Source organism: Salmo salar, chromosome ssa09, assembly GCF_905237065.1.
Source record: "Salmo salar chromosome ssa09, Ssal_v3.1, whole genome shotgun sequence".
NCBI lineage: Eukaryota > Metazoa > Chordata > Actinopteri > Salmoniformes > Salmonidae > Salmo > Salmo salar.
In genome coordinates, this window is record NC_059450.1 from 127,643,901 (window position 1) to 127,669,548 (window position 25,648).

Below are 25,648 nucleotides of genomic sequence, written 5' to 3' on the forward strand. Positions count from 1 at the left end.
AGACCATTTCCTCTGCTGACTTGTGTTCTGGAACAGGAGGCAGAACGCAGGTGTGACAGAAAGCTGAGTGGGGAGCGATTGTTAATGAAATAAAGATGGGTGGGGGTGTAGCACCACACTAAAACATACAGTGCTAAGAGGCTGTAAGGGTTCACTATTCTCTGGACCAGAGCTGCTGTCTGTCTTCTACTGTATCAAATCAAATCAAAGTTTATTTCAAAACAGTATGCCCTCATGGACCATACTGCTGCAGTCTGTCTGTCTGTCCACATTATCAGTTTTATACAAACCATGCTCTCTCCTCTCTGACTACCTCCCTCTGGAACTGCGCTTCTCTGTTGCACTCACAGCAAGCCCATCACCCCTACTTTAACACTGAGCACAGAGCCAGACAATGACATTACATTTACTTACTTTATTCATCCTTTATTTTATTTTTCTATCTCAAGATGGAAGGAGTTGGTGTTGGTTAGTGTGATGGAATAAGGAGTCGGGGTTGGTTGAGGCCTGTGTGATGGAAGGAGTTGGGGTTGGTTGAGGCCTGTGTGATGAAGGGAGTTGTGGTTGGTTGAGACCTGTGTGATGGAATAAGGAGTTGGGGCTGGTTGGGGGCTGTAGTGTGCTGTGTGTTTTTACAACTTGTGTTTTACAGCTGCTGTTAAACAGCATTTGGTCCACGGTTCCTGCAGTCGGAGTTATTAGATAAGAAACCTAATATAAATCAGAGTGGAGGGGTCTGGCAGGCTGGGGGAAGCAGGGGAGATGGAGAGCCATGGCGCTGGGCGACAATACTAATTATTTCAGTGTGTCGGGGTTGCCGGGACGTTGCTGGGGGGTTGCCGGGAGGATAAGGTGATATCTGGAGTCCAGCCTCTGGTTCTGTCGCCTAACCTCGAGTTTCCTATGTTTCCCCTCTCTCCTCTTCTTGCACGTTCACTATGTTGCTCTGTCTTCTATCCTCCTCCACATTCCCTGTTCATCTTTTCCCTTTTCTTTTCCTTCTCTGTTTCTCCCTCTCCTCTCTTCTCCACCTCTAACTTCAGTCTGTTTCTTCCTTCTCCTCTTTCACTCAAACTTCCCCCTCTCACAGACATCCCAGAAAGAGGAACAATCCTTGCTGGACAAACCATACACTAACACTATGCATGTGCACTCACAATACTGTATATTGCAACCACCAAGCTGAGTGAGGTCACGATGTCCTGTCAGTGGTGTTTATTATAGACAACACTGACATCTGCTGGCCATTAGCTTGAATTTTAACTGATCAGGATTAAAAGTGGACTGTAACTAAAAAAACAGCTGACTTTATCCACATCTGTACTTTCTGTTTTTCAAATCAGCACACTTCAGAATGCAAATAGAGAAATGGTAGGTTGAATGTCCATTTCGTTGGCAAGCCTGGTGTCTGCAGTAGTAGCAACTTGCTTGAAAGAATAACTGAGCCAAGCAAACTCGTCTTAGACTGCTGTTTTTTAGACTGCTGCTTTAAATATAACGTCAAACCACAGATATGTTCAATTGACCTCAGCAGCAAAACATAATGCTTCAAAAGACAAAGGATGTTTCCCAAATGGCACCGTTTTACTAATATAGTGCACTACTTTAGGGTGTCATTGTAGTGCACTTTATGGGGAATAAGGTGCCATTTGCAACACACATAGGAGCTTCCAAAATATCTTGTGTGTGGTTTTGTGGCTTTGTATCCTGTCTCTAGAAATAAGGACTTCTGGTACTAATCTGTATTTTAGTCACTAAAGGAAAAATATGGGCCACGGTTATGAACAAATATGGTTCTGTGGTGAGTCAGCTATCTATCTCAGAAATGTGAAAGTGGGTGATATATGCAGTACAGGCAGTATACTGTACCCTTGCAATACAAAACAATACACATAAATAAATAAATAACAATTTAGAAATTAAAGAAATATCAGAACGAGCAATGTCAGTGTCCGGGATATAAATATACAGTATGTATATAATGGTGTGTATAGACAGTATGTACAGGATCTTTTTGTTGTTGTTGATTTTTATTTTTTTATTTAACCTTTTTTAACTAGGCAAGTCAGTTAAGAACAAATTATTATTTACAATGACGGCCTACGCCAGCCAAACCCGTACGATGCTGGGCCAGTTGTGTGCCGCCCTATGGGACTCCCAATCACCGCCGGATGTGATGCAGCCTAGACAGTATATGAATGTGAAAGGTTTGTACAGCAGTAGTTGTATGTACAGCAGTAGTTGTATGAGGTCCTTGGTGATCTTCTTGGCCTTCCTGTGACATTGGGTGCTGTAGATGTCCTGGAGGGCAGGCAGTATGCCCCCGGTGATGCATTGGGCTGGTGTGTTAGATACCACCTACATACGTTTGTTGACACCCCCTTATTATCGATTGGAGGAAAAAATACATTAATAATATAAATTAATAAAATGAATGAAAGTGGGAATAATGATTTATCTATACGTATGCATTCATTCACACAATTATATGTTAATTTATTTATTTATAATTATGGCAGGTTTGGTCCTCCGTGAAAAAAACCTGGGTTTAGCATGATCATTTATATGGTAATAATAACCCTTTTGTAATGTACACAACTATCCATTGGTTGTGCATATTTTGCTAGCACATGGGAGACCCCAGCAAATGCTCTGTGGTGATTGGCTACTGTCACGTGTCATTTTGCGTGACGCAAAAATTTTATCCCATCTGATTGGTTTGTGGGACTTCTCTTCCACGGCGGGAACTTCTAGCTCGTTAGTCAGGTATGTTTCCAGTCAGCTAACGAGCCGTGTACATCTCCTCCTTTTTAGCTAGAAACGTAAATTAACCCCATTCAAACAGGAAGTGTATTGATATTGTAAATAGCTAGTTCGTTTATGCTTGCTAAAAGGTGTGTTAGTTGGAGAATATACAAGCTAGCTACATAGTTAGCTAGTAGCAAGGATACCTGGTACTTGGCAACTCAAACAGATAAAAGTGGAATGGGTTAGTTAGCTAAGTGTTTGCTTCTTTAGCGAAGTCTCGTTCCTGTTGCAAACGTCACATTTTAGCGCTTGATGTTAGTTTTGATGTAGTTAGCTCTACTCAGAGGGTGGATATAGTTTGTGGAACGTTCCAACGGGAATCTGTTCCAAAAACTGCGTAAAGTACAAGGTTGCCAACAAACAACGTATACAAAGTAGCATGATCAATTCAACTAGTTGACGAATAGGCATCAACTCAACACGTAGCTTATTCTTAATGTTTGTCCATAGGCTACCAGAGTGAGGACAGATATTTTTTGGAATGAACGTGATGAGTGTAAAACTGAATGAAATAGTCAACCACAGAGGAGTACAAGCCCAAGTCTCTAGCCTCTCGTCTGTCTGACCAGTTCCAGACCTCCCTCACCCTGTATCTTATTTTGCCACTACAACTTTGTATGCGTTGTTTGTTGGCAACCTAGTTATCTATGACGTTTTTGGAACAGATTCCTGTTGGAACGTTCCACAAATTATACCCACCCCTACTCAGAGCCACATGTGAGGGGGATGTGACCAACCGATGTGAATTACATTGTCATTTGCGGCAACATTTCTTTCCAGTGTGTATACCAGTTGGTCAAGGCAGTCGCAGTGGCTGCTCACCCTGTGGAGTACACCATAGCAGGGGTGAAGATGCAGTTCCCTTGGGCTAGAACAAAGATGTCCACCCCGTCAGGATCCTCTGAGGAATGGATTGAGAAAAACTATCTGTACTGTAGCTGCACTTACTGCAGTTTAAGTCACACTCCCAATCCCCTAGCTCAGCTCAGGTTTGACATTTTTCAATTCCATACAAATGTTGATACATGTCTCTGTCTATTCAGTGCTCCCTCCACCAGAGGAGTACAAGCCCAAGTCTCTAGCCTCTCGTCTGTCTGACCAGTTCCAGACCTCCCTCACCTCCGACCAGGAGAAGGATGATGACTTCCAGCCTGATAGGAAATGCATCCACACCCCAACCATGGAACAGAAGTTAGGTAGCCTTATAGAATTCAATAGAATTTCATGTATTTTTATGGGTAGCCGTATTAACAATGCTTTCACAGACGGACCAATAAGTCTAACCATTCTGATTTGTCCCTGTTTCAAGTTGCGTAGCCTTGTTCCAGTGTATACAAAATATGCTTGTCTGTGCAGATTATCAGCTCTTTACTGCCTTCACTGTCTAAAGAAGTATTTGACATCTAAGGAACTGCATAAACAAGATATTATGATCTACGCAGTCCTTTGAGACCCTTATTTTTTTATAAAAATTTTGTATTCATTTTTTTTGTAGGACAATGTACAAAATTCACTCAATAACAAAATCCTTACTCTCTGTTCCCCTCGGGGTTGTAAGAGGAGGTGCTTGGAGCAGGGAGTGGTGTTTATAGATGAGCCAGAAGGAGAGGCCAGTGCCTGGAGCATAGACCTGGACCGTGGTGCTGAATACCCAGGCACAGACTATAGACCTGCCCCCTGAGACACACTGCTGTGTGAGTACATCTATCTAAACTAAGGATATGTTGCCACTTGCCGGGAAGTGCTGATCTAGGATCAGAGGGTGGACCTTCCCCCCCCTGAGGCTCACTACTGTGTGAGAATTTCTAGTCTAAACTTAGGATATGTTTCTTTTTAGTGCTGATCTAGGATCAGCTCAACTGATGGTAGGGCGGGGAAATATTTTGTGTACAGTATACCGGTACGGATACTCATACCGGTAGGGGATTTTACCATCTACAAAGATATTTTGATACAGTGCTAAATTTAATGAAACGTTCTACAAATTGGACTACTTTCAAAGGCAGTTGTATCCTCGTTCTGACATTCTTGAATTTTGTTTAGTATTTTTTTATTTGTGTATTATTGTGTACTCTTTGACATTTTGCTGCATTGTTAGGAGCTAGTAACATAAGCATTTCGCTGCACCCGCTACAACATCTGCTAAACTTTGATTTGATTTAGTTTGGTTGAGCATAAAACCATCAGAATGTAGAAAGCCCATTCATATCACTTATAATTAATTTGCTGCCATCCTAGGGTCATGCACTACTCATAAAACATATTTAGAACTTGTGTTATTCAGAAACAAAATACAGTCAAATACTGTTATATAGTCAAACATTTGAAAAATATTCTGATATGATTTTTTGGCAATATCGGCCAGCCCTGACCGATGAACCTGCCCTCTGAGGCACAGTACTGTGTGAGTACATCTATTCTAAACTAAGGATATGTTGCTTTTTAATGCTGATCTAGGAACAGCTCAACTGACTACCACCTTAATGCCAATCATTAGAATCCATGAAGATAAATATTTGTGTGTTGTACAGCCAACCAAATACCACTTTGTGTCCACTTGGTGGCAGTATAGCCCACTTAATCTGTGGCTCTGCTCCATACATTTGAGTCATTTAGCAGACGCTCTTATCCACATACCTTTGGCATTGTTCTCACATTTCTTGTGTGCCAAGTGAATGTGTCATGTGATATAGGTTGTGTTTATGCTGCATACGGCAGGAAGAGGAGGGGAAAAAGGAATAGTTAGGAGGAGAAAGTCCCCTCCCGCTGTTTGTCTTGTGTTTCCCTGTCTGATACCTGACCGGCTGCACTCTGCTGTGAGCTGCTGACTGACGTCCTGAATGGGGCTCTTTGAACGGACAGAGCTCCACTTTTTAATTAAGAGGGTTTGCCTCGCCGCTGATCTGTGAAAGCCAGGCATAAATATTGAATGGGGTTCACCCGCTGGTTACTGAGCCCCGGGACCTAGAGGGATAAACCGGTGCTTTCTGAGGGAGGGCTGGGTGGCCATTCAGGGGGAGGGGGAGGCCCAGCCTCACACCTGTGCCAGTTGCAGAGCAGTGTGCATCCCAAATGGCGCCCTATTTCCAACATAGTCCACTACTTTTGACTACAGCCCTATGGGCCCTGTTCAAAAAGTAATGCGTTATATAGGGAATAGGGTGCCATTTGGGGGACATACCAGAGCAGAGGGGTGATGCCTAGTTTGTGTCATGTCTCCTAAGGTATTTGATCAGGACGGCACTGCAGTCATCTATTTGTGACTCAGCCAGCCCACCCCTTGTGTGTGTGCGCACATTTTCATGTGCATTCTGAACCTTGAAGGCTGAGGACTGAGGAGCGAATTGGCATCCAGCGAGCCAGCCTGTCCCCGCCAACCCCCCACCACCATCACCTGGCCCCCCCGGAGTGTAAGACTCCTCTCAAGTGTCAGCTCTGCAATACTGAAACTCAAGGCACACAGGGGTGGAATCAGCTAGGTCTACGTGGCCAAGCGTGTACTGAGTGACTGAGAACCACACCACCACCACATCCAGGGCATGGTTCTGACTGTCACTCTGCCCTGACATAAGGATGAGACTAGTACTGTTTGGAACACACCGGGTGATATCTTTAAAGAGGGGTTTTCTTATGAACACTTTAGGCAGAAGCAACGTAATAGGGTACCATTTAGGAGGCAGCTCCTGTGAGTTAAGGGTATAAAGAGCCCTGAGCTGACATGATGAATAAACAGAGGGGCATCTAGTAGGATCAGGTTACAGAAGGGCCACATCGTTGGAACAGACCTGTTATACTGCTCAGCTCTGTGGATCCGCTCCTCGCCTGTGCAACAGAGCCCGATCACTTTAACTGCTGCTACCACGTTAAATAGACCCCTCCACATATCCCTCCTACTGCGAAATCATGTCAAATAATTACTTATTCATAGACAGGTGGGGGGTGGAGTCACTGCTGAATAGAGGCCCTTGTCAAGAGGCAGGAGCAGGAAACCGCTGACAAGAGTATCCCTTTACGTGCCCGTCCCCGTCTGAGATGCAGACCGACACGGTTTGTGGCTCTGCTGGGCTCATAGCAGCGAGCAGACACCCCCCTGGAATGGAATGTAGATAACTAACAGGGGGCCTGATGGTGTTGGCTGCCCTCTGCAACAGACACATACCGGCTCATTCAACACTGGACAATTCCACCCACTGCCGCTGAGAGCTAGGAAATCGGTCTACCACCCAGAGTGAATACCTGTTCAATCAAGGGAAAAGTGGCTGAGCTCCTTTAGGGCCCCCTAACACACATTGTAATATTTAATGGCAAACACTTTTGGAAAAAGAGCGGAAAGGAGGGTAACCTGAAACGCCTGGCCCTTCTAGTCTCCACTGAAGCACCACAGGCTCAGCTTGCTTGAGGTGTAACCCACACCATGAGCTTTCCTTTATATGGTGAGGCATATCAACCGGTTGGTGCCAGATTGCAAAAGATGGAAGAGGTGAAGAGTGAGGGATTTCTGATCATTTAAGACTTGTGCAGTCACTAAGCTCAAGGTTTAGATTCAGGGTTACTTCAACAGTGTCATAAGACAACATTTGACTTCCTCTGATGGAAACAGCTGAAGGACACTATGTGGTTAGCTTAGAAGTTTGCGGTGAACAGAACTATTTGAGGTTGGCTTGTTTAGTCTTCATGGTTTGGTACCCCTTTCACTAACACTAATGCCAATTATTTGCGTTAGTGAAAGGGGTGGAAAGTGTCCTACTTAAAAGAGCTCACCACCTGACTGGTATTGGTTTCAGCAGCGCTGTTGGCTACGCTTCACCTGTGTGTCAAGAGAAGGTGACGCCACACATCCCCTGTGGTCACTAACAGCCAATTAAAAAGCAGCTACACTTTCACATCCCCAACAATGGCAACCTATCAGCTTTCAGCAGTCAGGTAATGTAATCTAACCATGACTGACAGGCAGTATTGTGTGCATATACACATTCTTGCTATACTTTAATATATGTTCACTAATGGAGCATATAAAGTTCACCAGTTGTCTGGTATTGGTGATTTTTGTTTGGTCTCAATATTTTTATAGTGAGCAAAGTAAAACAGAAAAATGTTTTTCACAATTTTCTGAAGAGATAGCACTCTTGATATCTTGTTATTTTATCTTCCTTCTCCCTCCATGTGTCCACCAGTTCTCCGTGGTGTCCTGCTCTCTCTGTCCCTGTGCCTCGTCCAAAGGTGGCCAGAAAGTAGCCGAGGGAAAGTCTTCTAAGGAGAAGGACAAAGAGAGCAAGAAGAAACAAGTTCCCAAGATAATCTTCGGCACTCGCTCCCACAAACAGATCACTCAGATGGCCCACGAGATGAAGCGTACGCTCTCTACTCTTCCACCCCCATCACCATCGTCTCCAGTAGGGACCACACCTGTGTCCACTCAGAGGTGGTGCCTCACTCCAACTGGGTTTCAGCATGAAATACTTTTTTACACACATATATATTTTACTCTGTCAGTATGTATTTGTTGTCGATGTTTCGGGGTCAAACTGATGGCAGTTGTGAAAAAAGTGAATAGTTTGAGGAGTTGCAGAGTTAATAGAAAAATAATGCCATTGTTGATTAGATGCTTTTTTTCATTAATTAGGCTATTTTCTCTTGAACCATATCTACTAGAAACTCACGGACAATATAGACACAGATATAAAAAATGAATTCTATATATGAATCATTTTTTTAAAGTGATTCAGAATTACGATAGATTGCCATAGTTTTTCTCTTAACTACCTAAATTATTTTGGTAAACTACCGCTAGCTTTGCAACCCTATACACACAAACCTGGGATTTTAACTGACGACTCTCCAGTTGCTTGCCCGGTTCTTTAACCTCTAGTTTCACCAATATAAGGGTCTTGTTGTGTAGAGCCGAGGTCAAGGCCTCTCGGGCCTGCTCCACTCCAGGGCTTAGTTAGATCAGCTCAGCTCCTAGCTAGGCTACATTAGTGTTGCCCTCTTACCTCTCAATGGAGGTCGTTGACTATTACTGGGCCTGAATTTAATTATTTTGAACTGAGATTCACCCCCATCCAGCTGTGAAAACCATGACCTATTCAGTCATGGAAACACACACACCTCCGATCATGAGTTTGAGTAGTGTTTCTAATCCCAGTGACAGACACTTAAAGGGAGTGAATATGAGCTGCCTCTGAGCTCTAGAAAGAAAGGCTTTGTAACCCAACCCCACAGTTAAAGGACAGGCAGACAACCCCCATCACTGTCGCCCCAGGTGGCAATCACACCCCATAATATCCCCAATTGGTCAGTCTCTCTAGCACGATGATGTGTCACGAGACTTCAGACAGGTTTTGTGTCGAATGGAAGACTATAGCCAGTGTTACTGTTACAGTCCTAACTTCTGTTCTCCTCAAGGTGAGGGGGCTAGTGTAATGAGCATACACACACACACACACACACACACACACACACACACACACACACACACACACACACACATGGGTCAGCCTGATCGTATAATAAGCCCCTATTTCGCTGTCACCAGAGGTGTCTATCTGTCCTGTCCACCTCAGCCTACAGTCGCCACGGTGACAGTGTTACATCCTGATCCGTTACAGAGAATAGATGTCCCCGCGATAACCCCAGAGGATAGAATGTCCACAGCTCCATCACACTCATCCTTCTATCAGCCCTGTTTATCCCTCTACTCTCCAGTCCTCTAGGCCCTGTCTAAAGCCAGTCTCTTGTTACATACACCTGGCTCTGACTGAGCTTAGTTGGGTTAAGACTCCCCTGTTGTGTTTTCTCTTTTTGTGGAGTCATGAAGTCAAATCACACCCCTAAGCTGCCATTGACCCAATATAAGAATTACTTGAGTGGACGCTAATCCTTTAACCTTCGCCACACGCGCGCTTGCCCACACACACTGAACCGTTTGAAACAAAACCGTTTTAAGTGCAGAAGTTTATCCATGATGTGTTGCAGAAAGTGAGCACCCATCCAACCCTTTGATAGCTGCCTTTCTTTCCATGCCTTTGGCGGTAACGGAGTATAGTCGTCACGTGTGTGTGTGTGTGTCACCGGGGAGCCGGCTGGTTGTGACATGGTGGTAGATGAGGCGCCTCTGATGACCGGGTAATGGGCCTTAGTACATGGGACTGGAGATTGCCGCTTGGGAATTACCCCGAGCTATTTGCAATGCCAGAAGAGTTGTTGGTACCGGCCTATATTGAGTGTGTGTCTGTACATGTCCTATGTGTATAAACCATGATGAAGGTATTGATCAGTGTTGGTTCTGAGAGGTCCTCAAGGTCACCAGTGAGCTGAACTTAATTAGTTTTCATGTGTGTATTGTCAAGGATGAAAACAACACCTCCTCTCTCTCTTATGTACCACACGCAAGGCGTGTCGTGCCACTTCAAAAACGGCGTGCACAAGATGCAAGACCAGAACACTGCACTGGGTCCATGGTCTCCACCAGTCCTGGGACATAGAGGACCTGGTTCGGCTGGGGGGAGGCTCAGGGCCTGCTCCTACTATGCTGCCAGGGACCTCGTGCCTGTATCGTATTCTGTCCTTACAACTATCTACTGGACCCCATCATCAGGGAGAGCTTGGGTCTGGTGGGAGGGGCAGGCATGGTGAGGGGAGCAGAGAGACTGGGATAAGGAGGAGTGAGAGATGGGTGTAGTCTTCTATCCCTAAAACGACCTACTGGACCCCATCATCAGGGAAAGCGTGAGTCTGGTGGAACGAGGGACGCAAGCAATTGTTGTTGGAGTTAGAGGAGTGAGTGATGAGGATGTAGGCCTGAAGAAAAGGTGGTTTCACACATTAAAGAATAGATGTGTCCTTTTACTTTTAGCTGAACATATTCCTTGACCACCACCTGGTCAAACCCACTGCATGTTTACTAGGGTGGAGAGGAGTGAGGAGAGGCTATCTCCTTCACCCTCCTCTCTTACCCCTCTCCTCCCCTGCAGATTCACATCAACCTGAAGGGTCAGATTGGGGTTCTGGATGAGGCCCACAACATAGAGGACTGTGCCAGCTACACCCTGAACAAACCCCAGCTGCTGTCTGCCAGGAAGAAGCTGGATGGGATGGTGACCCATAACATCAGACGCTCCAACCACGAACTGCTGCGGGCCTTCTGCTGCTCCCTGCTCAACTAAATAGACCCTAAACTCCTGGAGTGAGTTAGACCTTAACCCATCTAGGTAGACCCTAACCCCTCCGGGCCTTCTGCTGCAGCCTGCTCAAGTAAGAGCTCCCTCTCATCATCACCTCCTCCCCTACTGAAACAGTAGTGTTTCTCTACCTGTCTATTCCTGGTGCATTCTTTCTAGGCCATCACTAGGACAACTGGTCTACAAATCAACCCATCTTGGTTAAAAATGTAATTAAATTTAATCAATACTTGTAAAGAATGTCTTCACTAGACTTGCTTTCCTCAATATCAAACAGTAGTTCTAAGATGGCCGCCTCTCGCGCTCTTTCTGTCTCTGTCTGTCTGTCTGTCTGTCTGTCCCTCCTGTGGTGTAGTTGGATGCAGGAGAGCTGCAGTGTTCTGGCTGAGAGGGAGTATGAGATGTCCTGTAAGGTGTGGAATGGCAAGGAGGTTCTGGGATTCTTCCATACCAAGGGCATCACCACTGACACCTTTGTCATGCTGCAGGTCAGATAATGTTGTTGACCACCTAGGTCTCCTCTCACCTGTGTCTCAATCCCTGTCTTTTGATCTCTCACTTTGATCTCTCACTTTTTTTTTGTTGCAAGACTTGTGTGTTTAGAAAGGAGGCCTACAGCATCTCTCTTTTCTCTCCAAATCTCTCCTGCCTCTTCTCTCCCCCTGTATAGAAGCACCTAGCAGCGGTATTGGAGGAGGAGGGGTTGGGCTGGTGAATGGGAGAGAGGACACATTGGCAGTCCCCACCATCAGCTCAGCCAGCTCCTCTGTCCTCGAGTCTCTTCATTGTGCTGGACTTCCTCTACAGGGAGAAGAGCAGGTCGGAAGCAGTCTGTGAACCAGTCTTTAACAATCAATCAGTATTTGTATTGTCCTAATTGGGAAATGTGCATTGTAGTCAGGGTGAAAAACAAGATCAACATAACGACATACTACAAAATACATTATACTAACACTTTTGATTACTGACGAAGACTTCTGTCCTGTTCATGTTCCCGTGGTCAGGTTTGCAGAGGACTACCGCATGGTGCTGCAGCAGTCCTACACCTGGACCACTGCTCCAGATGCACAGGGCTTCTTCGCCAGGCCCAACTGCTGAAGCCACAGTGCCAAGACCCTCGTACACACACTCAGCTTCTGGTGCCTCAACCCAGCCGTGGTGAGTAGCAGGGGAGGATGTACTGGAGAGTAAATGCTGTGTATACAACTTTACATGTTTACATGTACATGTTACTCATAGCGTATTATTACATTACGTGGAGCGCTGCCTGTCCTAAGGGGTGTGGTGGTATGTGTGCCGTGGCAGGCGTTCTCAGACATCTCGGACAGTGTCACAGCATCGTGCTGACCTCAGGCACATTGTCTCCTATGGGATCCTTCTCCTCAGAGCTGGGGGTCAAGTTCTCTCACCACTTTCTCCACTTTCTCCTAAATCTTCAGTTCCTACGATTTACCACCAGGAGGGGCTAGAGACCACATATTGAGGTCAAGTGTTTTAATGTACTCGTGATATCCTTGCTGTGTGTAAGCAAGTTTGGCGCAACTGGTATGAGGTTGAGATAATAATTAGAGAGTAAAGACGTTTTGTTTGATTTCAACACAATGCCAAAGGAAGAGGTCTTAAGAGTCCATAGCAGCTGTAATGTAAACTACCGTTCAAAAGTTTGGGGTCACTTAGTCCTTGTTTTTGAAAGAAAAGCACAATTTTTTTTGTCCATTAAAATATCAAATTGATCAGAAATACATTGTTAATGTTGTAAATGACTATTGTAGCTGGAAACGGCAGATTTTTAATGGAATATCTACATAGGCGTACAGACGCACTATGTAGATATTCCATTAAAAAAATCTGTTTCCAGCTACAATAGTCATTTAAAACATTAACAATGTCTACACTGTATTTCTCATCAATTTGTTATTTTAATGGACATAAAATGTGCTTTTCTTTCAAAAACGAGGACATTTCTAAGTGACCCCAAACTTTTGAACGGTAGTGTAGGCCTATGTAGACCTAATAGGTGTCTCTTAAACAGCTGTAGGCTGACAAATGCCTTACATAAAACCCGGTATTCTCTTTCAGTTAACCAGACACTTCTAAGGGCCCATTGATAAATACTTTGTCCTCCTTTGTTTGTTATGCTTTCCTCCATGAATAATAGATTTCCATTCAGGGTCTGTGTCTCTGTCACATCACCACGACCAGTCCACTTAGGGACCAGCTGGCTCTCTCATGTCACTGTGGCTGTGTGTTGGTGCTCGCACGTGCACAGATACGTGAGTGTTACATGTGAAGATTTGTTTGTGTTTTTGCATAGTGCTGCATACCTTTTTTGTGTATCTTCTTGTGTGCCTGTTAAGTGTCTTACAATGCACACATTCTTTATGCTTATTTACAATATGCCTATGGTTTGTATTTGACCCTTTGATGTTGTCAAAGCTCAAGGTTTTCCCTCTAGTTGACTATCCAGTTGAGACTACATCAGTGCTATCAGAATATGAATGTTTAAAGTCTCCTATTAGGATCCACTTTTGTCTCTTTCCCCCCAGCCATGACGCCAGGCAGGCAGAGACAGCCACAGAACAACTCTAGGTGGGTATTGTGTATTATTGATGACTAGTGTAGGAGCTCTATGCCCTCTGTGCATTAATATTTAATGTGCAGACAGACGGCTCTTAAAGATGAAGAGATGAGGGGTATTAATTGTAGAGTCTGTTGAGGTCCTCTGGAGCCGGTGAGCCGTGTGTGTGAGTGAGACAGAGGATGGTTCGTCTCCAGGCACCCCTCTTCAGTGTGTCTGGGTGATGCCTATCAGAGAGGCAGCGGTATGAAAGACAGAGGCCACAGTCACACAGGCCTAAGATCACACAGCAGGGCCACAGAGGCGTCCTGCTTCCCTCTCTGCTCTGTCAGTCGCCCTCTGACAGATACACACACACACACACACACACACACACACACTTCTGGCAGACACAGTGAGGGTGCATACGCACACTGAACATACAGTACAACTCAAGAACACACAGTTAAAGGTACTCTCTCACGCATGTACGCACACAGGTGTGTGTGTGTGTGTGGCCATGCACACACACGGGTTGCAGACATTACACACTCAGACATCTCCCAGAGCCCTCCTGGAGCTGTGGTTTTGTAGCACTTGAGCCTCAACAGCCCCCCAGTTAATGCCCATTAAAACCACGGTACCCCTCTGCCCGCGCCTCGCAGTCTGGCCGCACCGCAAGAGGAAAGGGACAAAACACAGCGTGGGGGGTTGGAGAGGAGAGGTGGGCTTATTAAAAAGTGTTTTCCAGAGGTGAAAAGATCAAAAGGAAACGCAAGATGCTTTTAAAGCATATTGAGATAAGGGCCATTAGGGGTGATGTCACCTAGCTGTATGTGTGAAAAGGCATCCGCGCTGGCGCCTGAAGGAGGCTGGGGACACACGTCTGCCCTGCTGTCTTCCAGCCACACTCCAACATTATTACTCAGTGTAAGGTGTGCTGTCATCTCTACAGGGTGTGTCTCTCCTCTATCTCTGGGTTCATGGGTCACCTTGCTCAGACGGGGTTGTATCCATCTTTACTGTTCCAGCTGAGATGTTTTATATGGCCTTTTACAGTGGAAACCTGAGGTGCGCTGCTGTTGTAGGCTAAATATTTCGCTAAGCTACAGCTTTGAGGAGGCAAAGCTTTAAAGGGGAATTCCACTCAAACTATATTTTGGTAGGGTTTTTTTCATTATTGATACAATCCCAAAATGTTTTAAATGTCAGCAGTCAGGTTTTTAAGATATTGGACTTTCAAGAAGCAAAGTGTCACCGACCACATCATCATGATGACCCCAGTCTGTGCTCACTAACAGCTAACCCTTCTGGAGAGAGAGACTCCAAGTAGATACCAAGAAGATCTTCAATGCTTAACTTTGACAGCCCAAGCTTCACTCTCGAGGTGTGGACACCAGGGGAGGGGTTGGGATGGCAGGTGGTGCGGAAGCCACTTGGTTGGCACCGCTCTTGGCGTGATGATTGCTGGCTGCAACACATCTCCCGCTCTCTCACCCACCAAGCAGCGTAGGAGCAGGCAGGCCTGCATGTTTCATTAATGCTACAGTCGCCCAAGATCCCTTCCATAATTTAACGGGCGCTACCAGAACAGTGACGTGTCGCAACACAGCCTACCGACACCAGGGACGGGGGGAAGGGCAGAAAGAGGGAGTGGAGAGGAAAGAGGTGAAATATGGAGATTGTGGGTCCATGGAGGGAGGGAAGATGTGCAAAAGAGAGAGGTGTAGAGTTCAGTGCCTAAGAGTGGCATTCGTCCCTGCAGACTAGACAAAGCAAAGATCTGGCCCACTCTACCAAGTTGTTTGCTGCCAGAACCTGAGCGTTGCACACACGCACGCACACCATACCCAGAAATCACCATGAATTATTCACTGTTAGGTGTGCCTGTTGGTTACTCTGAGACTGGCTAAATGCTGTAGTCCGCCTCATGCCATGTTGCCTGGACCCTTATTGTGTGCCTTGTAGAATGAGGGGCCATGCTAGCACTGGCCTGCTGCAGATCCAGTGGTTGTGGACTACACATTGCCACTAGGGGCAGGGGTTTGATTCACACGTTTGCCACCTTCAGTTTGTTTCCTCTTCACCTATTTCCTTCATATTTGTTTAAATGAAGTACACAACCGGTAAATTCAAAAGGAGCCATTTTACTTTAAAATGTCTGTTTGTGCGTGTGGTGGTTTGCCCCTCTGTGGGTCGTTCCTGTTGTGTTTGTGCACCTGGGTGCCAGCCGAGTGTGCAGATTGACATTTACTGTAGCGCTTCAGCAGACCCTGTGGATACGCCACCTACCCGTCAGATAATGCCCTTAAATTAGTCATGAAGGCCAAGTTACACACACACACACACACACCATGGCACACAACGGCATCCTTCCAGTCATACTCTGTGTACTACGTGTGGACTCGGCCACATAAACTCTACACAGGTCCTCACTTTGGTGTTCACCGATTGCTTGTGCATAGTTCTTGGAAAATGATATTAGCTGTCATTAGTTTGGTCAGATCAGTTAGAGGTCAAGGTGAGCTGTCTGGCAGAGGAGACAAGCCTTGATGAATAGCTAGGTGACTGTCATTTGTCTGCCTGCCTCTCCATAGAGTAGTGTAGCACCGTCTCCTAGACCTAGCCAGCCGTCCTCCTTGTCTCCTCGTCTCCCTGCCAGGCCCCAAGTGTCCAGTCTGGAGCGTGAAGTCACAAGCGCTGCTGGTCGGCTACTGCATAGCAACCTAGCGGCGCCAAAAGCCCTGGTCTGCCCTAGAAACCCTATGTAAGTTATTTTCACCAGAACGGCCAAAATGTTTTTTTTTTATTGCGGTCGTTTTAGGCTTTAAAATTAGTTTATTATGATCAAGTTCGAACCCCACGGTGAATTCTTTAAATTTCACCACAAATCGAGATATTTAATAAAAATTGTATTAGGCAGAAATCGCTACTCCCATTTCCTGACTGCTAAAATTGGAATAGTTCGCCTAATTTCAGTTTGTGATAAAACTAGCAAGTATAGTGTAGAGAATCATTCTACCATTTAAACCGATGTGAAATATGTTTTCAACAACCCAAAATATAGTATTTTCAGCTGTTTGAACCTGGTGTACAAAACTTAAAGTAAAAGATACAAAACTTAATAACGGGAAGCTTAGAAATAACGCAGATAGAACAAATCTGTCGCTTCTTAGACTTGCTTTCAATGAGAGTGACGGATCTATAACTCACATTTCTATGTGAATTTTGTCAGAATGCCCCAAAAGCTTTAATGAAATAGTGACTACTAGATTTGTTGTCACACAGGACCACGTGCTGGCTACGAGGAGGCTCCCGGTAGACTCTCAGGCAGGATGAAAACAACCTGATCGACTATGATCCTTTGCTAGTTGTGGCCACTTTCACCATGATCCTTAACAATTGTTTGGTGCCATTCAACCCACTGAGGTATAAGATTCAGCAATACGGCACATTTCAAATTCAAATTCTTCATGAGCAATCGGGAGTTTGCATAGGAATACTTGGATGACGTCAGCACTATCACCATCTACTGATTTTGTTTATGCTCCCTGCCTATTCTCTGCTCTGCCTTGCCTCGTCGCCTTTGAACTAGAGGTCGACCGATTATGATTTTTCGATACCGATAATTGGAGGACCAAAAATCCGCTACCGATTAATCGGCTGATTTTTATTATTATTATTTTTTACATTTATTTATTTGTAATAATGACAATTACAACAATACTGAATGAACACTTATTTTAACTTAATATAATACATAAATACTATCAATTTAGCCTCAAATAAATAATGAAACATGTTCAATTTGGTTTAAATAATGCAAAAACAAAGTGTTGGAGAAGAAAGTAAAAGTGCAATATGTGCCATGTAAAAAAGCTCATGTTTAAGTTCCTTGCTCAGAACATGAGAACATATGAAAGCTGGTGGTTCCTTTTAACATGAGCCTTCAATATTCCCAGGTAAGAAGTTTTAGGTTGTAGGAATTATAGGACTATTTCTGTCTATACGATTTGTATTTCATATACCTTTGACTATTGGATGTTCTTATAGGCACTTTAGTATTCCCAGTGTAACAGTATAGCTTCCGTCTCTCTCCTCGCTCCAACCTGGGCTCGAACCAGGAACACATCGACAACAGCCACCCTCGAAGCAGCGTTACCCATGTAGAGCAAGGGGAACAACCACTCCCAAGTCTCAGAGCGAGTGACGTTTGAAACGCTATTAGCGCGCACCCGCTAACTAGCTAGCCATTTCCCATCGGTTACACCAGCCTAATCTCGGGGGTTGATAGGCTTGAAGTCATAAACAGTGCAATACTTGAAGAATTGCGAAGAGCTGCTGGCAAAACGCACAAAGGTGCTGTTTGAATGAATGCTTATGAGCCTGCTGCTACCTACCATCGCTCAGTCAGACTGCTCTATCAAATATCAAATCATAGACTTAATTATAACATAATAACACACAGAAATACGAGCCTTTGGTCATTAATATGGTCGAATCCGGAAACTATCACTTTGAAAACAAAACGTTTATTATTTCAGTGAAATACGGAACCGCTCCGTATTTTATCTAACGGGTGGCATCCCTAAGTCTAAATATTCCTGTTACATTGCACAACCTTCAATGTTATGTCATAATTATGTACAATTCTGGCAAATTAATTACGGCCGTTGTTAGGAATAAATGGACTTCACACAGTTCGCAATGAGCCAGGCAGCCCAAACTGCTGTATATACCCTGACTGCTTGCACGGAACGCAAGAGAAGTGACACAAATTCATGTTAGCAGGCAATATTAACAAAATATGCAGGTTTAAAAATATATACTTGTGTATTGATTTTAAAGAAAGGCATTGATGTTTATGGTTAGGTACATTGGTGCAACGACAGTGCTTTTTTCACAAATGCGCTTGTTAAATCATCACCCGTTTGTCGAAGTAGGCTGTGATTCGATGAGAAATGAACAGGCACATCATCGATTATATGCAACGCAGGACATGTTAGATAAACTAGTAATATCATCAACCATGTGTAGTTAACTAGTGATTATGTTAAGATTGATAGTTTTTTATAAGATAAGTTTAATGCTAGCTAGCAACTTACCTTGGCTTCTTGCTGCCCTCGCGTAACAGGTAGTCAGCCTGCCATGCAGGCTCCTCGTGGAGTGCAATGAAAGGCAGGTGGTTAGAGCGTTGGACTAGTAACCGGAAGGTTGCAAAACGAATCCTCGAATCCCACCTGAACAAGGCAGTTAACCCCCGTTCCTAGGCCGTCATTGAAAATAAGAATGTGTTCTTAATCTGACTTGCCTAGGTAACTTCTCTAGGGTCGGTGGCACGAAATCGTCCCACCTACGTAACAGCCAGTGGAATCCTGTGGCGCGTTATTCAAATACCTTAGAAATGCTATTACTTCAATTTCTCAAACATATGACTATTTTACACCATTTTAAAGACAAGACTCTCGTTAATCTAACCACACTGTCCGATTTCAAAAAGGCTTTACAACGAAAGCAAAACATTAGATTGTCAGCAGAGTACCCAGCCAGAAATAATCAGACACCCATTTTTCAAGCTAGCATATAATGTCACATAAACCCAAACCACAGCTAAATGCAGCACTAACCTTTGATGATCTTCATCAGATGACACACCTAAGACATTATGTTATACAATACATGCATGTTTTGTTCAATCAAGTTCATATTTATATCAAAAAACAGCTTTTTACATTAGCATGTGACGTTCAGAACTAGCATACCCCCCGCAAACTTCCGGTGAATTTACTAAATTACTCACGATAAACGTTCACAAAAAACATAACAATTATTTTAAGAATTATAGATACAGAACTCTTCTATGCACTCGCTATGTCCGATTTTAAAATAGCTTTTCGGTGAAAGCACATTTTGCAATATTCTAAGTAGATAGCCCGGCATCACAGGGCTAGCTATTTAGACACCCACCAAGTTTAGCCCTCACCAAAGTCAGATTTACTATAAGAAAAATGTTATTACCTTTGCTGTTCTTCGTCAGAATGCACTCCCAGGACTACTACTTCAATAACAAATGTTGGTTTGGTTCAAAATAATCCATAGTTATATCCAAATAGCGGCGTTTTGTTTGTGCGTTCAAGACACTATCCGAAGTGTAAAGAAGGGTGACGCGCACGACGTGTTTCGTGACAAAAAAAAATTCTAAATATTCCATTACCGTACTTCGAAGCATGTCAACCGCTGTTTAAAATCAATTTTTATGCCATTTTTCTCGTAAAAAAGCTATAATATTCTGACCGGGAATCTGTGTTTTAGTACAAAGAGAGAGAAAATAAAAACATGGGGTCGCCTCGTGCACGCGCCTCAGTCTCATAGTACTCTGACCGACCACTAGCCAAACGCGCTAATGTTTTTCAGCCAGGGGCTGCCTCGACATCATTCAGCTTTTTCCCGGGTTCTGAGAGCCTATGGGAGCCGTAGGAAGTGTCACGTTACAGCAAAGTTTTCAATAAAAAGAGTCAAGAAGCTCAAGGAATGGTCAGAGAGGGCACTTCCTGTACAGAATCTTCTCAGGTTTTTGCCTGCCATATGAGTTCTGTTATACTCACAGACACCATTCAAACAGTTTTAGAAACTTTAGGGTGTTTTCTATCCAAAGCCAATAATTATATGCATATTCTAGTTTCTGGGCAGTAGTAATAACCAGATTAAATCGGGTATGTTTTTTATCCGGACGTGTAAATACTGCCCCCTAGCCCCAACAGGTTAAATCGGCAAATCAGTTGTCAAAAATACCGATTGTTATGAACTTGAAATCGGCCCTAATTAATCGGCCATTCCGATTAATCGGTCGACCTCTACTTTGAACCCAGCTCTACTCAGTCAAGATTAAGGAAAATGTGCTCGTAATTAAATGGCAGCATCAGTTGGAGCAACGAGACAGAAGGTTCATCCTAAATGGCACCCTATTCCCTTTTAAAGTACACTACTTTTTTGGCCATGGTCAAAAGCACTGGGATGCAGCCAGAGTAATGTTTACTCTTAGTGTCTCAAAGATAAAAGCATTAGGGACCATTACCCTGGGCACTGCTGCAAGCCAAGTGGCTCCTGCTGGAGTGGCACTGACTGGATTGTATTTCGCCCCCCATTTTTATAAGGGCTTTACAAATTACAACTCGGGGAATATAAACGACAAGCTCTGCACAAAGACTGTTTGTGCTGCTCAAGTGCATGTGTCTCTTCCTGTGTCTCAAATGGCACCCTACTCCCTTTAGTCCACTACTTTTGACCATGTCCCATAGGGGGGCCTAAAGAGCTCTGGTCAAAAGTAGTGCACTATATAGGGAATGGGGTGTTATTTGTGACTTACCCTCTGTGTTTTAAGAGCCCTGGCTGGCGTTTTATTATCGGGTTACTCTTCCCTTGTTATCAGGTTACTCGCTGTTCCCTGGCAGAAGTTTTACGTCGGCTGCATAAAGGACAATCTCGACAATCTAAGATGCTGACTACAGTGACCCAGACCATCAATTAGATCAGTGAGAGAGTGAGCTTCCTCTTCCCTTCCTTCTTGAATCGGCCTCTCCTCTGGTCTTCCTCAAGTGCAGTGTGGCAGATAATGGCTGTTTTTGTTTCCCATCCTAAAGTACATAACATGAATAATTCACCCATTGTCAGTCAGGATTGGATCGGAAAGCAATTGTTGGGACAACCAGTTTTGTGGAGGAGTCGTGGTAGGGGTTGACGAATGAAGCGGGGGGGCCTTGTCAATGTAACGCTGCGGCTTTTGTGAAAGTGTCGTGTTTTATTGATGCAAACTTTCCTGTTTCCCGGCCCTCCCGGTTGTTTTGTGGCGCTGAGCGAGGCTACCTGATGAAATACGCCTCTGCTTCATTTCACAATTACAGGCAGGCTGTAGCTAGTCAGTCATCTTGGTGTGCCAGGAACTAGAGGAACTATCCACCACGCGCTCGTAATGTTTCATTTCCCGATCTTTCACTGTGTTAGAGTAACCGACTAACTGCAATTTTTTTTTAAATACTACTACTTCTTTGTCCTAAACTATGTACTGCCTGGATGCTTTTTGGGTGTCGTCTCTGGGTACGCCGCTGTTCTCTGACAATAAATGGCACGTTTACACTTAACAGGACAGTTGGATAACGGCCTGTACAAACACCCCCTCTTCCCTTTCAGCTCTGTTGAGCTATCTCTCTTTGAATTTCTCTCCCTCTCTTTCGGTCAATCTCTATTTGTCCTGGTCTCGCTCTCTGTATCTCACTTAATCACATGGGCCAACGAGGCCTGTATGAAAACCCCTTCCTCTATTTTAACCTTCCCACAGCTTCACTGCTCCTGGCTGAGCCTACTACTCCCAAACCCAGCCCCGTTGCTCTGTTGTGAGAAGTTTTTCTGCTGACTACAAGACAAGAAGAACTTCTACTTGACCCTTCGAACACATTTCCAAACCAGTGAAGATGCTCTTTGATTGTGAAGCCATGCAAATAATCCGCTATGGTGGAGACATGACTAGATCTCTGCTAGGAGCTGACGAGGAGAGGGCTTTTAGATCAATGTTCCTCCCTGGAGAGACTGTGACTTTTTGCACTAACAACAACAGTGATTTTATTATGGAAGGGGGGGGGGGGGTTTAAACGCATCAACTTTGTGGAGGAAGGGGAGGGGGAAACTGAGCCACAGGATGGAGAACGACAGGCTGGGGTGCAGAGGAGCTTCCAGTGCCATCATGATGTGAACTTTGTTTCAGACTTTAAGACACACACACACCTGCAGTGTCTGGATGCCAAGCTGTTAGGACAATGTACTGGACTGTTTAGCCTTGAAAGGATTCAAGGTGCCCCCACTAACTCTGAAAACAGTTTAGAGTTCTAGAAAGGAAACCTGGAAACCTGTTTCTCTGTATGTCTTGTGAGAGGAGAGGTTGCTGCTTTTGGCAGGCAGACAAACCTCAGTATTTATGCTGCTATGTGAAAGGTTTTCTCAGGGGGCTCTAATGTGGACCACATTTCTTGGTATAATATGGCCATAGTTTTTCTCCTGTTTACTGTAGTCTCAACTCCTGCTCTGTTGCTTCATTAGGTCGTTAAGACCCATGTGAAGAATAGCTTCCATCCCATAGTGGTGCCAAACCTGATTCATGTTAGGACCAATTGATAGCCTTCCAATAAATAACTATGTCATGTAGTCTTCAGGAATCTGCTGATAGCTGAGTTTTGAAAATGATGGAATTTCTACCAGCCAAAGAGCAAACAAATGAAGAAATGTTAAGAAAAAGATGAATTGAAAAAGATATGAACAAATCACACTGTTTATTATTTTTGTTGATGCATCCATGAAGCCCTGCTCTGTTTGCTGGTGTTCTGTTTTCTTAGATGCTTGACCAACGCAGGGCTGTGGGAGAAGCTGGAGGAGAGGAAGACGGTGATCACAGAGCCTAGAGGAGGAGGGAAGAGAGACTTTGATGAGCTGCTGCAGATGTACTATGATGCCATCAGAATCAGTGGAGAGTTTGCATGGGACAGAGGTGGGACTGGGCTGTCTCTGTCTCTCACTCTCTCTTTCTTCTCTCTCTGTGTCTCTATCTTTGTTAGTCTGTCTCTCTGTCTGTATCTCTCTTGTGCAAGGGATTGAGCAACAATTGGTTTGGTGTTGGGTACCCTTTTAATTGTGGAAGAATTCTAGTTATATCTGTTTAGGACAGATGACTGGGTTGATTTTGGGGTTGTTTCTGTGTCCGTCCCCCCCCCCCGTCCCCCCAAATGGAGCTCTGCTGATGGCTGTGTGTAGAGGGAAGGTGAGTGAAGGACTGGACTTAACAGACGACAACGCCAGAGCAGTGGTCACCCTCGGCATCTCCTTCCCCAACATCAAGGACCTGCAGGTAAGAACCAGAGACAAGTTCTTGGTGGTGAGCCCATCAGGTTTGTTTCACAGCAGAGGACCCAAAGAGAAAGACCCCTGTTTACCGTTGTGTCCAGTCAGTCACATACAGGTGGAAGCGCTTCACAGAATCTGCTGGCTACCAATGTGTTTTCCTACAGACCTCCAGAGCAACACTGAAAAAGTTCTGGACACACACATACATACACACACTGGGACACATACACACACTGGGACACATACACACACTGGGACACATACACACACTGGGACACACTGGGAAACACACTGGGACACACACATACACACACACACACTGGGACACACACATACACACACACACACAGGGGGACACACATACACACACACACACACACTGGGACACACACATACAGACACACACACTGGGACACACACACACACTGGGGGGGACACACACTGGGACACACACTGTGGGACACACACACACACTGGGACACACACACACACACACACACACACACACACTGGGACACACACACACTGGGACACACACACACACACACTGGGACGCACACACACACACACACACACACACTGGGACACACACTGACACACACACACACACTGGGAGACACACACACACACACACACACTGGGAGACACACACACACACACACTGGGAGACACACACACACTGGGAGACACACACTGGGACACACACACACATACACACTGGGACACACACACACACACTGGGACACACACACACACTGGGACACACACACACACACACTGGGACACTGGGACACACACTGGGACACACACACACACTGGGACGGACACACACACACTGGGACGGACACACACACACTGGGACGGACACACACACACACACACACTGGGACACACACACACACACTGGGACACACACACATACAGTGGGACACATACACACTGGGACACACATACACACTGGGACACACACACACACACACTGGGACACACACACACTGGGACACTGGGACACACACACAAAGTGCATCCTCCATCCTCTTCTTTTTCTGGTGCTCTGTAATATAATCCCAAAGTGATTGTTCTGTCTGTCCTGAGCAGATAGTTTCTACCTTTGTTTTCCTCTCATCCTCCCTCCATCTATCCCTCCTCCCTCCCTGTCTTCCTTACATTTTTGCCATGGCCCAGTGTTGCCTAATAAATCTGACTGTGATGCCAGCTTTCTGTGTACACAGTCTGAATTAAAGCACTGCAAACACTTGGAAAGTTTCCTTACAAGCCAGAATGTTGAATAATGTAACGTTTGAACTTGCTCTACCGGTTGTCTGTGCGGTTGGTCCTTCGGGTCTAAAAAATATCCACAGGAATGTATTATTAAACCGACAAAACACTGGTACTGCCGTGGAGATTTCTATCACCTTGTACATGCACAAAACCATGTAAACCCCTGTAAGACTGGTTAGGGTTAGGGTTGGGCATGCATCGCTCATACTTTCTTTATTGTGAGTGTGCCTTAGGTGATGATGAGCAAATCTTGATAGTCACACACAGAGGCAGGTTGGTTAATAACACTTTTCTGTGGATATTTTGTCTCATATTTACACCCAAATAAGGACGAAATCAGAAGACAATAGGTAGAGTAAGTTCAAATTATGGTCAGGGTCGCGAGGCCCAGCATCAGTATTTAGCCTTATTGTGTAGCCTGATGGCAGGCTCCCTTTTTGCAGGCTACATTTTGTTTAGCCTTGGAGGGATGGGAGATGAGTAGGTTAGATGTGGCCGAAGGAAGGAGGGGGAGAGAGAGAGCGCGAGCTATGGGCCCCTGGGGATACTCATGCTGAGAAACAGGTTCACCCAACAGCACTGCAGATATTTTCTGAAAAGTTCTCTTTCCTCTCATCTATGGTGTAAATGGCAGTCCGCATGTCCACTCTCTTGCTCTCTCCTTTTTATTTTTTTCTTCTCCTGGTGTGTCAGCTGCCTGCCCTAGCCCCAGAGGAGCCCTGGGGGGGGGGGGTGGTAAGGTCTGCTAGCTGACCCCCATTACCAGAAGAGGGGACAGGACATGACACTAATGACTGTCAGGTCCAGGTCACTGTGACTGTTTGTCCCAACGGCCCCTCTGACAGCTACGCTAAAACAACCCAGCAGGCGCCGGGCAGGCAGGAAGCCACAGGTACACAGCAACACAACGCTGCCTCGGCTATGACGGGGATCT

General features: G+C 45.0%; 1 pseudogene; it reads left to right on the top strand.

Moving 5' to 3' along the window:
- Positions 1-2,092: 2,092 nt before the first annotated feature.
- LOC106612756 (Fanconi anemia group J protein-like) overlaps positions 2,093-25,648 on the top strand; it is a 33,200-nt pseudogene continuing 9,644 nt past the window's right edge.